We start from the raw sequence: 5719 nt of genomic DNA, 5'->3' as shown, positions 1-5719 counted from the left end.
TGATAGGTGTGAGGTCTAAACAGAACCCTGTTCTGTGTATGAACAGCTATGTAAACAGCTTCCTTCTAGAAATTTTTGCTAACATTACCCTCAATCATTATGGTTCGGCCATTTCCTCTACTGCTCTGTTTTTCCTCTACTACTCTCTTCCACTATGACTGTGGACTCTCTCATAGTCTTAAATTTTTCAGTAACTTGTATTGGGCCACCTAAGAAATTTCAATTTAGCTGAAACTTTATATATAAGTAGGGGACTTTGGTCTAGATAGGCACTAGAAAAGACGAGTGCATGCATGTGAACCAATCCAATTTTATTTATTTTTTGATAATAATCCAATCAAATTTAGTAGTATGGTGTCTTGGAAGTAAGCTGGGAGCATGCTATCTTTGGTTAGGCCACCTGGGAAAAGAAAAAGTGTATGACATCACGTGTCTCAACAATCAACTATGGAAGAATGTTGGTTTAATTCTCTTCTCAAAAGACTGCTCGGAGTGGCATCCATTTTTATACCCCTAGCCTTCCTCACGCTTTATAGAGGAAGAGCTTTGGTTAGTCGCTTTGAGTCTGTCAAGGTTTCATTTCTTTTCATGCTTTGAAGTTGAAGAGTTTGAGTTCTCTTCCCTACCATAGTTAGTAAATTCGGATTAGGAAATTATTCAGGCGGAGAATTATTCGGAATAATTCGGTTGATTAATTTAAGGATTCGGTCAAAAAAGCGGTCAAAAATGCTTATTGGGTTTTTTTTTTGGTTTTTTTATTTATAAAATACTGTTTAAGTGGACCGAATAATTCGGTTTAATTCGGATTCGGTCCGAATTATTCACGTTTTATATTTACTTTTGAAAAAATCGTAAACTTTACCGAATTTTATTTTTAATTCGGATTCATCCAGAATTTTTGATAAAATTCGAAAAAATTCGGTTCGGCCGAATAATTTGCAAATTATTCGGCCGAATTGATAATACTGTTCCCTACTACTGGCAATGCCAAACGTGAAGATTGAGGGAATTCTTTCTTATTTTCTACTCTTTGTTTTGAATATCTAATGTCTACTTTGACGCAGTTTGTACCTTTTTTTTTTAATACACATAATACTTTTAATGAGAAAAAAAAAAAAAATTCCACTCTCAAAGGCTCAACGCTACAAAGCACGGACATATTGATGATCATGTTTCCCCAACCCTCTGAAGACTTGTATCACGTGAAACATGTGAAAACGTAACCATCTCTAGAATCTGATTGTCATCCAATTAATAAGAGAGACCCAAGAGGGACCCATGCATGCATACGTCTTTTTTAGTACTTTCCATATTTAAGACCGACTTTAATTATTGGTTCCAACTTCCCAACCACTAAAATGGACAGAAATTATTATTTCTAGCTTGTAAGAATTTAATGAGTCAGTCACTTTACGTACTATTTCTTCCTCGTTTTCCTCCTCTCCTTGGATGTTGATGTGGATCACATCACGCAAAGACCTCAACAATCCCTTGGTTAGCAGCATGTGGACTTTTGCCCAACTTGATTGAAACCCATAATGCGTCCATACATACGTCTTCTCTAGTCACTTTCCATATTTGAAGACGACTTTTAATGGCTTCAACTTTCAACCATTATCCATGTAATATTGTAATATCATGTAAAACAAAATAATATAAATGAGGATAGGAAGCAAAGAGAATGGTAGGTTTGACGCATTTTCCAGAGTTCTATGTTGCTTTTATCACTTTATATATAGGAGAAAGTTTTTCTTTAATTTGCTTTTGTTTTAACCTTTGAGGCTTCCTTTACTTCCCTTACCAGCTACCAACACAAAGTGCACTGGTAAGTGACCTTGTGTAATGCTTCTTTTTTTTTTTTTTCTTTTGAGATCACTGTTTTGTGAGGATAACTTCAATACTGTTTCCGTTTCAATTTATTTATTTGTTTCCTTTGAATTTTTTCTTATTTTTCCAATCTTGACATGTTTATTTGGTGCCTCTTTTAATTATTATTATTATACTTGGTGGTGATGAGTTCAATCTAGGGCTTATGTGGCTTACTTGTGATCTTCTCCTATATCAAATAATATCACTCTATTTTTTATTTCTTAAATTTTCTAAGGAGTTTAGTTGTTATTTTCTCAGGGACTTTCACTTTGTATTGCTATTGTTGCACCTTTCTACAAATTTTTTTTTTGAAAGAAGTTTCCAGCCCAAGAATATAGCTCCCACACCTACAAGAGACCTAATCAGTAAAAATCAGGATAAAAAATCAGGGTCGGCCCGGGCAGGTTACAGACATCAACCCTTACTCGCCCTGAAATTGACTCGGGGAAAAAAAATTTCATGGCCAAAATTTTCGGACCTAACCCCATGTGAGCTCAGAGCAGATTAGAGCTGCTAGGGCAAACTTGCACCCCTAGATATAGTGACTTTATTTGGCAACATTGGCAAATATGTTGCCCTGATTGAATGCTCGATATCCTTATTTCTATGGTGTTATGGAGGACTAGCTATCACAATAAATCATGGAATAAATCGAAGGCAAGTTTGATGCAGAATTATTTCAACGATGGGCATCAATTTCAGTCGGCGCTGCAGCATACGTTTCTCCTTATGTTGACCATTATACAGACTATTTGTTCTATCTTACAAGTCAAACCTTGAACAAGTCTAGATCTGCATGCCATGAATCTAATTTCTTATATATATATATATATATATATGTATGATGGTTGTTGAGATGTTGTAATCTCGCTTTTCTTTTCTTTCTTTTTTTTAGGATGACCTGAAATGTGATAATATTGTCTAGCTATATCATAAAATAATTCATGGTTCGGATGCTTCATGGTTTTCATTGTTAGGAAAAGCTTCATGTTGTTTCTTCTTTTTAATTTCCCTTGTTTGATTATTGATTTGACTTAGTAGTTCGGCCTTTTTTTTTTTAGGGATATTGCGTTATCTTGTGTGATGGTTTGATTATTGATATGACTTGGTAGTTGTTTTGGGAATTTTTCATGTTTTGGTAAGTTGTTTCGGGAATTTGGGTCTTGTGTAAATCCGTTACAAAGGGATGAGATGGTACTGGTTCCTAAATGATTCAGGCACTGTTCCATTCTAATTGGCAAATGTTCACTTCTCCAAAACACCATTCTTCAATCTTTAGCAATACCATAGATAGAGGTTACTGAGCTTGGACCATGGTTTCAAAAATCAGAATCGAATTGATTTAGTTGGCCGAGGCCAACCCTGATTCTCATAGCTCTCATCAGCTACCTCCTTCACTTCCCATTCCAATCCACCTAAGTCCAGCTACTTCAAACTTGACCCTTCTAGCCTATCGAAAGGAGTGTGTGTACTCATGGTATGGGGAAACTATTGACCGACCTTGCTCATATTTTTTTCTCGCTAAAATATCGTTTGTATTAAAAAAGGAGATAAAAATACAATACAGGAGGGATAAAATACCCAAGCGAAATATCGACAATTAAACTGAGAAGAGCAGAGACGGATTTAATCCACCTTCGGCATTGCCATCAGCAGAAAAAACCATCAACCAACTCTCCTCCACAATGAGTTGAAGACTGAATTAGAGGGCTATAGCAGTCTATATCTCAGACGACCCGAGGCATCCATGTCTAGGTCCATTTTGACCAAGGCCGGCCAAGATGTCACTGGTAAAGAGGTTTCAAAGCGAGCGGCAGATTTTGCCAAGAAATCCGCTACAGAATTTGCTTCACGAAAGCAGTGCGTGATCTTCCACTCCACCCTTTCAAGATAGGATAAACAGTTAATCCACCTTTGCCGAAATTTCCAATGAATTTTCTTTTTCTGCAAAAGACGAACCACCGCGACTGAGTCACATTCAATCTATAAACTTTGCACCCCCAATCGGTTTGCAGCTTCAATTCCTGTGATAATAGCCTGGAATTTCGCCTCAAAATTTGTGCAAATTTGAAGGAACTCTCTGTAATTATATAACACTTTAGCCTTCTCATTGCGTAGAATGCCTCCCCCACTTGCTTATCTCGGATTGCCCAACGAGTAGCCGTCAGAATTTAATTTGACCCATCCTGTTGGAGGAGTACACCAAAAAATTTCAAATAATTCTTTTTGCCGACGTTGAACCCCTGGAAATCCCAACCTTCTAGCGCACATCAAATCTTCAATCGAAACAGCCACCCAAGAATGGGCTAGTGTCTGAGAGCAAATTTCATTTTTTATTTTCAAAAAACAAATCTTCTCAGAAGAAGAGACTTCTTTATACCGCCTGGAATTTCTCTCCATCCAAATAAAAAAAGGAATTAACACAAACCCCTTATTCCACACCCCTTTCAATGACACTGATTTTGCTTGGAGTTTCCACCAAGAAATTAGATGAGATTCATCAGAAAAAGCTGGTCTCAACACACCAAAACATTGACAGAACCGAGACCATATAGAGCTAGCAAAACTACACTCATAAAATAAATGATTTTTAGACTCCTCCGACTTACCACAAAAACTGCACTTTGAGGACAGAGAGACACCCCTCCTTTTCACATTCACATCTAAAGCAAGTTTATTTCTGATCAATCTCCATCCAAAAACTGCTTGACGCTGTTGAATAGAGGACTTCCACACCAAAGATGACCAGCTCACCTTAGGCGAGCTTCTTCTACAGGCTTCCCAGGCCGACCATATGGAAAAAGCTCCTACTGAAGAAGGGCGCCAATGACACTCATCCTCCATGCCTGAAATATAGATCAATTTTGCTTTATTTGTAATGTTTTTCATGAAGTTAGATGCTACCTGAGGAAATTCCCATCTAAAATTATGGATATAATCGCAAACTTTAGCCTTTAAATTCCCACTATGACCACCATCATTCAGAAGCATTTATTCAATGGAGAGATGATCCAACCACCTGCCCTTCCAGAAATCAATTTTTTGCCCATTACCTACTGTCCACTGCTCATTTAAAATCACAAAATTCCAGACTTTCTTTATCCCTGGCCAAATCGAAGAGGAGATATGGCCAGATTTCAGAGATCCGTCTGCTTTTAGAAAGCAACCCCGGAAGAACTTACCCATAGAGGACTCCTCATGCTTAATTTTCCAAGTCAACTTTGCTAGACAGGCAAAATTTACATCTCGCAGTCTGCGAATTCCTAACCCCCCTTCTTGTTTTGGTTTGCAGACATCGTCCCAGTTCACCACTATTTTCTTTGTGACCTCCATATCACCTGACCAGATAAAATTACGCATCCACCGTTCCACCAATTTAATAGAATGGTCCGGCTACCAATATACTGCGAAGTTATGGACAGGGATACTAGAGATCACAGATCGCACCAACTCCACTCTTCCCGCCATTGAGAGCAGCTTGCCCTTCCATCCAGCTAGCTTACTTTTTATCTTATCTAGCAAAGGTAACAGATGAGATCCTCTCACTCTTCCCTTGAAAATTTCCATGCCTAGATATTTCGTCGGAAACCTCTCTTATTTTATGCCTAACAGAGAAGAAGTATATTGTTTCCTGTGGGGTGCCACCTTCCCAAAAAACAGGCTACTTTTATCCAAATTGAAATTCTACCCTGAAAAGGCTTGATATTTTTCTAGGAAATCCTGGAGATTCTTCACATATTTTGCAGAAGCATTCATAAAAATAAATATATCATCTGCAAAAAAAAAAAATGAGAGGGAATGGACACACCTCGAGGTCCCGGGAGAGACTTCAGCTTCCCATCCCTTACTA

The 5719-nt window shown here is 37.8% G+C and overlaps 1 protein-coding gene across 1 annotated transcript in view; it reads left to right on the top strand.

Annotated features, from left to right (window-relative positions):
- Positions 1–1766: 1766 nt before the first annotated feature.
- The window catches only part of LOC122062469 (putative UPF0481 protein At3g02645), an 8632-nt gene continuing 4679 nt past the window's right edge, over positions 1767–5719 (top strand). Inside the window, exon 1 of the mRNA XM_042626119.1 lies at positions 1767–1825. The gene's annotated coding sequence lies outside the window, so the exon portion shown is untranslated. The remainder of the gene's footprint in view (positions 1826–5719) is intronic.

This window comes from Macadamia integrifolia, unplaced genomic scaffold (genome assembly GCF_013358625.1).
Source record: "Macadamia integrifolia cultivar HAES 741 unplaced genomic scaffold, SCU_Mint_v3 scaffold1043, whole genome shotgun sequence".
Lineage (NCBI taxonomy): Eukaryota > Viridiplantae > Streptophyta > Magnoliopsida > Proteales > Proteaceae > Macadamia > Macadamia integrifolia.
The sequence above is the reverse complement of the archived record's forward strand: the minus strand, read 5'-3'. Positions and strand labels throughout refer to the sequence as shown.